The sequence below is a fragment of the Schistosoma mansoni genome, chromosome 1 (genome assembly GCF_000237925.1).
Source record: "Schistosoma mansoni strain Puerto Rico chromosome 1, complete genome".
Taxonomy (NCBI): Eukaryota; Metazoa; Platyhelminthes; class Trematoda; order Strigeidida; family Schistosomatidae; genus Schistosoma; species Schistosoma mansoni.
Genome location: NC_031495.1, coordinates 50,581,050 through 50,593,162, shown reverse-complemented (window position 1 = coordinate 50,593,162; position 12,113 = coordinate 50,581,050).

Sequence of the window (12,113 nt, the reverse complement as noted above, 5' to 3'; positions counted from 1 at the left end):
ACGAATTTGAGCCATGTCATTCAAGGTCTCTAACCATCGGTTGCTATCATCTCGCGAATCCCAACCAGGTAGTCTACACCTACCAACACGGCCCAGTCCACTTGTCAGCGACTTCATGGATTTATGCCATGTTTTGGTCTGACCGCCCCTAGCTTTCTTCCAACCTACTCCTACACCATAAAGCATTGCACGTCGGGGCAGTCGGTGGTTGGGCATACGTAACACGTGTCCCAGCCATCTCAACTGATGAAGTTTCACTACTTCGTCAATCGATTTGCCATCCTTACCTAGTACCCGTTTTCTAACATCTGCATTACTTACCCGGTGGTCCCAGGATATATGAGCAATGTTTCGAAGACACCTATGATCGAATACTAGTAGCCTACGAATATCCTCTACTCTTATCGGCCATGTTTCACTGCCATAAAGTAGGACGGAACGAACTGCTGCACAGTAAACCCATCCTTTTGTTGCTAGACGGATATCTCGCCTACGCCATAAATGGCGCAAGTTGGCGAAAGGTAGACGAGCCTTCTGTATCCGTGCTGAGACGTCACACACCAGACCACAAGGGCTGATGAGACTCCCAAGATAAGTGAAGCTGTCAACGCGCTCAACTACTTCACTCCCTATCATTAGTTCAGGTGTCGATGCAACCCAATCCTGAAGTAACATTTTGCACTTCGAGGGAGAGAATCGCATCCCGAACATGCCTGCATTGTTGCTTATAGTGGTCAGAAGACTCTGCATTTTGTCAGCGTCTTCACCGAATAAAACTATGTCGTCGGCGTATTCTAAGTCAACATGTGAATCTCCCGGTAGAAGTTCAACTCCTGGAGATTGAGATGATGAAAGTGATATCTCTAAAAGCATGTCAACGACAAAGTTAAACAAGATTGGGGAGAGTGGACAGCCCTGACGAACACCACTTGAGGTAACCAATTCTGATGACAGTTCGACATAGGCTCTAACTCGACCAGTTGTGTTCGAGTAGAGAGCCTTTATGAGGTTAATGTACTTCTTTGGTACTCCTTTCACTGACAAACACTGCCATAGAACCTCACGATCAACGGAGTCAAATGCCGCCTTAAGGTCAAGAAATACTACTATTGTGGGACGTCTGAATGTGTGTCTATGTTCTAGGACCTGACGTAGAGTGAATATCTGGTCTATACAACCAGGTACAGGTCGAAAACCAGCCTGGTTTTCTCTAGTCTGCTCTTCACGAGCTTTGGTTAGGCGTCCAAGTATTATTGAAGCTAATATTTTAGACACTATATTAGTCAAACTGATTCCTCTGTGATTTTCACACGAGGACTTTTGTCCTTTCTTATAGACTGGCACAATCAGTGATTGGGACCAGTCAGATGGAATTACGTCCAGTTCCCAGATTCTACCTAAAACCTCAGTCGATCTCGTTGCTAGTACTGGACCACCATCCTTAAAAATCTCAGGGGTAAACCTGTCGGGGCCTGCCGCTCTTCCTTGCTTCGATTTCCTATAGCTTTTTGAACCTCGTAAAGAATTGGAGGATTTACATTAATTTGCCATTCAGGACGACTGGGGATCGTGGGTAACTGGAGTGTGGCTGAAGGCCAGTTGAACTGATCCCTAAAGTGTTCTGCCCATCGATCCAATCTCCTGGATTGAGAATGAATGATATACCCATCTTTATTTGAGATAGTTTCACTGATACTTGGGTTCCTAATACCGGTTTCGTTAACAAGTCTGAATAGCTCTCTGCTGTTACCTATTGCCGCTGCCTTTTCCATCTCTCTTGCTTTCGTTACCCACCACTGTTCACGATCATTGCGTAGGCTTCTTATTAGCCTTCGCTTAAGCTGACTCCGCTCTTCGTTATGATCAGAGCCAGGTGGGATGAGTTTTCGAGCATCTATCAGTGTGGTAGATGCTGCCGAGATCCATTGTTTCTCCCTGACCTTATGGCTTACCTTACTAGCGGATATCACTGCTGTTTCCACAGCTTTACGGATGTCATTCCACGCTGCTTCGGGGTGGGCACAACTTACATGTCTGTCTAACTGTTTTTCCAGTTGTTCCTGAAATATATTCTTAGCTTGCTTATCATTAAGTAGAACCATTAGAGGCTTCCCTGCAGTGTCTTTCCTACGTCCAGTAAGACGCAGACAGATACGTGCTCGCATTAGAGCATGATCTGAGTCTAAACATGTGCTCCAGAATGAGCGACAGTCTTCTATCGAGCCCCTCCATCGGTGGCTGATAGCGATGTGATCTAATTGGGTCCAACGTTGGGACGAATTCGGGGGTCGCCATGTCAGATGTTTTTCCTTATGCTTAAAGTTAGTATTTGCAAGAAATAGACGGTTATCTGAGCACAGCTGCAACAGACGGTCGCCATTATCTGTCCTTTTAGCCACGACACCATAAGATCCACCCAGGTGTCTTTCCCTTTCACTTAGTTTACCTACTTGAGCATTAAAGTCACCAGCCACTATTACTACATCAGAACGCCTAGCTTTTCGGAGAAGGTCAGAAAGTTTCCTGTAAAACTCATCTTTTATATCGTCTGAGTTGCAGTCAGTGGGAGAGTAGGCAGAGACGACGAAGAGGCAACGACGAGTTTCCCTATCTTTCCGAGTCCTTACTGATCCGTTTAGTCGGACAGCGCATAGACGACTGCCTACTGGGATCCAGTCTAAAAGAGCTAGTTCTGCCCTAGGACTTAATGCTATACCTACTCCAGCGAGGCCACGGGAAGCAGCATCAGGGCTTCCAGATACACGAAGCGTGTATCGAGATGGTTCTTTATTTTGATTAGGTGAGGTCAAATGAATGACACTACTCGGATCTTGTATGTGCGTTTCGGAGACGCAGCACACATCGATGGTGTAAGATTCTAGAGTCCTAGCTAAGGAAGCCTGTTGTCCGATTTGGCACAATGTTCGGACATTAAAAGTCCCTATATGTAGTTTAGAGCATGGTTTCAGGAGACCAGAAATAACGTTCCGTGTACTTGAATCGTTTGCCCTAGCGGTGCGAGGTGATAAAAGGACGTGCGAAGGGTTAGTCGTGGAGATAAGAGGGTTATTAGGAGTAGGAAGGATTTGAAAGTGACCAACTTGGTCTCGTGTGCTGTTACGGGTATGAGGGCTAATATCACTTCCCGGCTGCCCACACTGTGGAAGGGTATTTCTTGAGGGACCTGAAAAAGAAGTTGGATTAGTGTTGGTCTGAACGACCTGGGAGCGTGACCGCAGTGCCCAAGGGACAAATGCTTGAGGCCGGTCACGCACGGCCTTTTTGTGGGGGATTTTTGACGTGTTAGCTCCGTTCTTCAAAGGACCTTACCGCCGGAGACGGAAATCCGTGGGATAAGGCGAGGTGTGTATTTTTAGGGTCGACCTTTTCTAACCCCACCCCTCCTTGTGGGAAGGCAGCATCGCTGTCATGCTGGTTGTCTGAAGGAAACACCTTACTGCTGTCACCCCTCTGTACAGTCGGCAGTACGACTTCGCCTTCGGACCTTGGGATTGCTGCTTTTAGTTTTACCGCTCTTCAACCGACCTGTCTGGCATGGTAGGACCTCGAGGAACGATTGTTCCAGCCAGCATAGCTCGATTGCTTCATCACGATAGGCAAGCCCGACCACCACGTCAAGGTAGCAGCAACGGTCGGGATTGCTAGCTGAAGTAAAAAGACTACAAAAGAGAAAACAATCATATTGAAATTCTCCTAAACAATTAAGTAACTGACTGTAACTGCTATCTTAGCGTGTTATTTGCCCGTCCTGATGACCTATTCGAGTTTAACTAACTGGAACATTTGTTTCCGCAAGGTCGAAAATGCCAAGCAGTTTGTTAGCAGAGTGGCAGGTCCAAGGGCGAAGTAGTACTGCCGATTGTACTAGTGTGACGACAGTAAGGTGTCTTCCCTTAATCGGTATCTTCAGCGATCCTACCTTTACAAAACGAAGGGTCAGAGAAGATCGACCTTGGAAGCGCCAAGCCTCACTGTGAGCGACAGATTTCCACTGAGGTAGTAGGACTTCGAAGGTACCAAGATAACACATCAGAAAATGCTTAGTGGGACTGCGACCGGCCTCAAGCAACCGTCTTGTGGGTCCTAAGATCACACCTCGCGGCCGTCGCAACCCATAAACTAATTTACTTGGCGGGCCCGTAACGAAGAATAGTGTGGGGAACTAAGTGACGACAGCATCCATATCTTTAATGAAACAAAATCTAATTTTCCATTTATTCCCTCAGGTTTCAAAATAGATTATTGCCACCATTGGTAACGGTCTGAGTTTACGAAATCATGTATCATGTTTTATAAAACTGTGCTGAAAATCTCAACATTCGAACCCTGCAGAATCCTAGCACATCCAATCACGATGACATCTGGTTAGTATGGAGAGCCAACATGAATTACTCTTCATGTTTATGGAGATACGCAGCAAGCCGACAAAAACCATTACTTATCCCTAAAGAATATGACACCGTACTCATTTCAATAACGCCTATCTTACAGAATACTTAGTAAGCTAAAGTAAAATTAAGTCGCATAGACAAAACAATTACTGACGACCTATTGTGGCTAGTGATTCGAATAAGAACTATAAAACTTCATAGGTCTTAAAAGGTATAAGTAGAAAGCCAGGTGAAACATGTTAATCCTTGTGATCTATAATTAATGTGAAGACAAAGTCTGGCTTTAGAAGCTAAACCCGGAGTCGCTGATAAGTTCTGGAAGATAAGTCCAGCAATTCCCGAAGCTGCAAAGGCGAACGATTTGACCTAGATTCTAGAATTCTCTAAGGATGGACTGTTAGATGATCGTTCGAGGTGAAAACAAAAAGTCAGAGAAATACAGGGAAGTACGGTTAATAAGAATAAATATCTGAGAGCAATGTAGTAACAAACTGCCTACCCACTATATATCATTCATGGGAATGGTTTACGTATGAGAAAACTAGTTGATTTATATTAGAAATTTCATGAGTTTTAGGAAATTCCCTAATCACTCATATTTCTAACTCTGCGAATGAAACAATATTCCGACAATGAGTCAAGCTTACAATGAAAGGAAGTCCTCGCTCAGCTCAGGAGAGCTTTTAAGGTCTACTATTTTGTACGCTTCACTAATTCATACCTTTTTGAGTCGGAGATACCAAGTAATTTAAGTGCTTTGTATTTTGAATGAGTTCGAACTGTCACTAATGGGATGGAAGAAAACTTCTGCTTAATGGGCATTTGTTCCTAAAGTCAACTGAGTGAAGTAGTTTCCAAGTACCTAACCATACAAAGCAGCATATCTTAAACAAAGTAGCATTTAACACTGTCATGTCAATAACAATATAAAGGACCATAGTGAAGTGATACATTACGAAACCAATCGAAAGTATGAAAACCACCAAACGACAAAGGAACCCCCACCTGAAGGTCAAAGCCAAGTTCTTAATAAACACACAATTTCAAAATGATAAGTACAAACAATTTCATTTTTTCGTATACAAAAATGCGATCTGAAAGACTGCTTCAACTATTTTAGTTAGGATTTGAAGCATCATTATAGGTTGCTATATGAAAAATAGACACAACGGTGAGATGGTTAACGAATTCGAAAAACAAATGCTCCGCTTGTACGTAAATAGCCTTCCTCGTCTTCTATCATCATCGGTCTTGCTGTATGCTGACGTTGTCAAGATATGGAGGGCGATAAAAAGTAGAGTTGGTAGCTTAGAACTTCAAAATGACCTGGAGAAATTATCCAAATGGTCTCAAACTTAGCAGTTGCCGATAGATACTGTAGTGACCGGCCAGTCTCGATAAGAACACGATTGGAATAACGGAAACAATCATTATTATTGTAACCAATTGTACCAGAGATTTTTTTACTGTATTTGTCTAACTGTATCAGTTTCACTTCTTGTTCCACTATCCGCCTTGTTTGGTTCGAGCTTGCTCACGCACTGCTTATTCGCTTGTACTCTTTGGCACGTCTCGGTATTATTTCGATACCACAAGATCGCCAATAAATATACTTGATCTGGACTAGTAAAGCCTTCTGATTTACGGGCTATCAAGGGAACCAAGTCGTTTTTGGACGCGTAATCGAATAGTAGTGGTGATCATAGTCCGTCCACGACTCGACATCCACTACAATACTTCCAAGTGTATTGTGATGCATATTGGTTATCAAGGTACATATACACACATGATGAATAACATTGGGCTATCTGTCGTCCAGACACACAGTGAATTGGGAGTCACTGTTGGCCAAGACCTAAAAATTACTACACAATGCCGTGCAATAGCCACCAAAGGTTTTAGAACCATATGGTCGGTACGTAGAGCCTTTAGTCATGTCGACGCTAAAACGTTTTGGACTCTGTATACAATATTCGTGCGTCCTGAACTTGATTACTGCATACAAGCAGCTAGCCCTTGCTTGAGAAAAGACAATGAATTTTTGAAAAAGGTTCAGAGAACAACAACTAAGCTGATTCCCGGAGTAGCGAGGCTCCTGTATGATGCTCGACTTGGTAAACTAAAGCTATTCCCGTTGTCATTTCGAAGAACTAGAGGTTACCTGATTAAAGTTTTCAAATCATTTAGTAATAAATTTACACGTGATTTACTCTTGTAATGGTAAATGAATCCTCAAAATCAATAGCTCTGTAAGTGTTCGACATTGGATACTGACCACATTAGTTTTAATGAACTCACCTAGCTGAAGACTCACGTTCGTGCATCTACACCAGATCACGAGTTGGAACGCCGTGCTCAACTTCTCCTGAGATCACTAGCCAGTTTGGATCAGCCACTTCTCGATATATTGATAATCTACCGAATCTATCTCCCAACCTCCTCACTTCTGACTTTTGATTTCACTTGGTGGGCACGATTTAATTATAGGTGTTTCTGGTTAAAGTGTTGTTAAACTACAATACCCTTGGTATCCTCATCCTCATTCTTTGTCTTCCAAAACAGAGAGTTTACGAGGACACATTGAAAAAGTTCCCAAGTCCAGAAAAAATTACTTATCTGCTGACTTTCGACTTTCCCATAGAATCATTAGCCAGTGGAATTCATTACCTCGACACGTGATCGAAGCTCCATCTGTCGACGCTTTCAAAAGAAATTTGGACCAACTGAAGGACCATCATTGCCAGGACTAACACAGGCCATGAAGCCTGGACAGGTCCCTCCCAAACTAAAACTGTAAGTCCTTGACATTGAGGATACGACTGGTTATTCTAACTTTACAATTAGCTACCAGTAGCACCTTCTATAATTGAAACCCTTTTGGCCAAACAGAAATCAGAAGTCAAACGAGAAGAGGTAGGAAAGATATATTTGATACGTTACCAGTATATCGAGAGGCGTTCGTTCTTAGCTGACTATTGAAACGTAGGAGCTGTGTCCCACGCCGAGTTGCAACGTGATCTGGTACGGATGCATGACCGAAAGCCTTCAGTTAAACAAGTCCACTTAAACAACGTGGTCAGCATCCAATGTCGAACACTTAGAAAGCTATTGATTTTGGGGAATTATTTACCGCTACAGATCACTCCCCCCCCAGTGAGGTAGTGATGCCCCTAAGACGTGACCAGCCAGAAGTTTAAACCCAACGAGTTTGTCGTTGGTAAACACTCTTCTGATAGCTTGCTTCGTTTAGCAGCATCTGGTCGTCTTTCCTTAAATTAAGGGACCATGAGGTACAACATAACAATAAAGAAATAAAATACAATGAAAATTTCGGTTCCTTGGGAACTTCGTCGTTCTTCTCCAGCCGTCCTGGAAAAGAGAAAAAATAGAACGTGTGAGTGCATGTCAAAAATACACTCATACTTGCGTAAGGACACAAGATGAGCGGGAAAAAAAATAAATAAACTAATACACTTGCAAACAGCGTAAAAGCGATCGGAAAAAAAAGGTTTTTTGTTTGGTTTTTTTATATATAAAAAGATATAAATACGCTCAAAAAAATTAAAATGTTTTATTTTTTGTTTTTTTTAAAAATAAAAAAATGAGCATATTAAAAAAATTATTTTTAAAATAAACAATGAAAAGGGAATTCGATATAAAGTTTGTGTCCTACGTGCAATATTCGTTAAGATGTTCTGGAAATCTTACTCTTCTTCCAGAACGCGTTGTTTTAGGTCTATCTATCGACGTTGACTAAGTATCAAGTTATGTGTCGGCTGTCGTGTAGGGTACTACGAGTGTAAGAGCCGTGTCGTACGATTGTACCGAAGGAAATTCGACGTAGCTAGGGTTTCCTTCTAAGTACGCTGCTTTTAAGCGATCGATACTGATGCTATCGTTCGTGCCGTTCTTATCGACTACATAGTACTTGGGTTCACGTTGAAGAACATTGAAGGGTCCTTCGTATGCTGATTCCAGAGGTCGTCGATGTGAGTCTCGACGAACGAACACGTGTGTACTATGTCGTAAGTCAGGTTGAACGAAAACATCAGTTGATTGAGGTCGAGTGTGAGCAGGTTTAACTGAACGCATAGCGTTTGTAAGCCTACTCGTGTAAGAGTTTAGATTCATGTTCAATGAAGAAGCTGAAGGATCCACGAATTCTCCTGGGAGTCGGAGTGTCGTTCCGTAAACGAGTTGAGATGCAGTGTATCCAATGTCAGCTTTCACTGCATTGCGGATACCTAGCAAGACGAGTGGAAGAGCGTCTGTCCACTGTGAAACGTTTGCAGCTGATAATGAAGCTTTAAGTTGTCTATGGAAACGTTCTACCAACCCGTTCGCTTGTGAGTGGTATGCTGTCGTTCGGAAGCGCGTGACTCCTAATAGTGAGGTCAGATAACCGAAAAGTCCAGATTCGAACTGGCGTCCATGGTCAGTAGTGATCGTGGAGGGGCAGCCGAAATTTGCTACCCATAGTTCGACGAAAGCGCGAGCCACTGTTTCAGCAGTAATGTCCTTAATCGGTACTGCTTCTAGCAATCGGGTGAAACGGTCTACGCATGTGAAGAGATATGAGTATCCGTTTGAATCGGGTAAGGGTCCTACCAAATCTAGATGGACTTCGTCGAAACGAGCGTCAGGGGTTTTGAAGGAGCTTAAGGGACCTTTGTTGTGTCTTATGACCTTAGATTTCTGACAGCTTACACAGGAGCGTGCCCACTCCCTCACATCTTTATTCATGCCAGGCCAGCAAAAGCGTTCGGCTATAAGTTTGACTGTTGCACGGGCACCTGGGTGAGAAAGATTGTGCAACGTATTGAAGACGTTGCGTCGATAATGTTTTGGTACTATTGGACGATCCCTACCTGTAGATGTGTCTCAAAGTAAGGTTTCCTTACCTGTTCCCATCTGCTTAATACTTAGTTTAAGAGTGGTCGAGGATTACTCATGCTGAAGATCAATGTCTTCTTTTTGAGGCTGAGCGAGTTTAAGAAGGTCGATTCCTTGGAAACTGTTCAAGGAACTTATTCGAGACAAGGCGTCTGCGACTACATTGTTAGCTCCAGAAATGTGTTGTATGTCTGAAGTAAACTGCGAAATGTAGTCGAGTTGTCGAGACTCTCGCGGTGAGTACTTGTCTGAAGATGAACTTAAAGAGAAGGTAAGAGGTTTGTGATCGGTAAAAAGTGTGAATTCTCTTCCTTCGATGGAATGTTGGAAATGCCGTACAGCACAATACATAGCTAGGAGTTCTCTACTGAACGTGCTGTACCTAGATTCCGCATCTAGCAACCGTCTGGAGAAAAATCCTAAAGGTTGCCATGAGTTGTTAACCCATTGTTGTAAGACTCCTCCGATTGCTGAGTTGGATGCGTCTACGGCGATACTAATGGGCGCTTGAGTGTCCTGATGAGCAAGCAGGGTTGCCTGAGCGATGTGTTCCTTAACTGTGGAGAATGCTTTTCGAGCGGTGTCGTCTAGACTAGCTGATTTTGCATTTCCATGGAGCTGGTCGGTTAATGGTTTCATAAGAGATGCGCATTTAGGTATGAACCGTCTGTAGAAACTTACAAGTCCGTTAAAATTTCGCAACTGCTTGATCGTGGTTGGTTCTGGGTAATCCAAAATGGCCGCCACTTTGCTTCTAAGGGGTCGGATGCCTTGGGCATCGATAGTGTGTCCTGAGAAGTTGGTTCCGATTTGGCATTTCTGAATGTTTACAGTAATGCCATGCCTTTGGAGTCGATCGAAAACAATGTCCAGATGCTGGAGATGTAATTCTCTGTCCGGACTTGCTGTTAGACAGTCATCAACATACGCATGTACGAAGTTGAGACCTCGGAATACGTCGTCAATGAACCTTTGGAAAATTTGAGCCGCATTTCTTAAACCAAAAGGCATTCGCAAGAACTCGTAAAGACCGAAAGGAGTGATGATGGCGGTTTTAGGAATGTCGTCGGTTGCCATCGGTATTTAGTTATAAGCCTTAACTAAGTCGATTTTCGAAAAGACAGTTGTACCTTTCAAGGTAGCTGTCAAATCGTGAATATGAGGCAACGGGTAACGATCGGGAATGGTTTTAGCATTCAGACGCCGATAATCACCAGTTGGCCGCCAATCATTGCTGTCCTTTTTAGGGACCATGTGCAATGGGGATGACCATGGACTATTTGATGGTCGAATTATCCCTAAGTCTATCATATGGTCGAATTCGTTTTTGGCTAACCTAAGCTTTTCGGGAGCGAGTCGGCGTGCTTTCGAGAATACAGGTGGTCCTGTAGTCGAGATGTGATATGTAACATTGCTGATTACACAAGGCAATTTCGGTTGCGGTTGGTATATCCCGGAGTGTTTGTCGAGTAATGGTTGATATAAGGGGTCTATGGTGTGCTTAAATGTGACTGGGGATAATCTGCAACCAGAAAAAGGAGTTACGCAAACAGATAACTTAATGTTTCCGTCTATTAACTTTCTTGAGCGAGTGTCGATTAGTAGATTGTAGTATTGTAACAGGTCTATACCAATGATTGGCATAGAAACATCTGCAACAACAAAAACCCAGTGTATGGGTTTGCGTAAACCCACGTTAAGGTAGACGTACCTTTTACCGTAATGCAATACGAGGCCGACCCGTGGACGGGCTTGAGCAAGCTCACAGCACCCGTCCGGAGGTGAAAAATACAGGTGATTTCATTGGTCTCAGTTTAGAGACCGTTGCAGAAATTACACTGCAAAGAACAGATACTACACATGATCTTAGCTCAGAGAGCCGAGAAGCTAGTGGAGTGGCCGAGTGGTCTAAGGCGCTGGTTTAAGGCCCTTTTACCGTGAGTAGCGATCGGCTTTCCGTTTGCCGCCTGTAAACTTAAAACAGACTCGCGAAGTCTGTCGTCGGGATTTGCTGGAAGAACGCTTACTTTTACGCCGGCGTCAACGAGGTAGCGAACTTTCGTAGTCACATCCGTGACGTATAACAGACGGCTGTGTTCGCCGGCTACGGTTGCCGTTAACACGTTCCGGCTTGAGAGTTTCCCGAAGTCTTATTCGTGTCAGTCGCCTTAGACTTCGGGTAACTGCAGGGCTTCCTGCAATTTCTAGAGGATTTACCGTACTGGTTGTGATACCAGCACCAGTCGGGGTTGTCTGTCTCGTGGTCGAGAGACAGATCGCTTACGTGAAACGCTCCTACGTGGGGATTTTGGCCGACTACGGTCATTACGAAAGCGAAGATAGCGTGTCAGTGTATGACATAGTTCGGTAATGTCATTCGGGGTCGTTTGAGGTGTTTCTTTGACTGAAAAGACCTCGGCCTTACTAGATTTTGTGATTTCTAAGATTCGGTCGGAAGATGCAGCCAGCTCGTCTACGGCGTTGTTTTGAAATGAGGCGAGAACTGCTTGCACCTGTTGAGGAAGTTTAGACAAGAAGAGTTGTCTGAATAGACCATCGTCGAAAGTTCTTTGGCCGATAACTTCTCTCATTCTTAGCAACATGACTGTCGCAGAACCGTGTTGCAGGTCGATATTGTTAAGGAGTTGGTCTAACCGTCGTCGATCAGTTAGGTCTCCGCGTTTTAAAATAGACCGTTTAAGAGTTTCGTAAGGTTCCGGTACATCACTAGTAAACATACTAGGTGTTACGTACCTGTTAAATTCGCGCGGTAACGCCTTAACTACCGCGAGTAATCGTGTGCGCGAG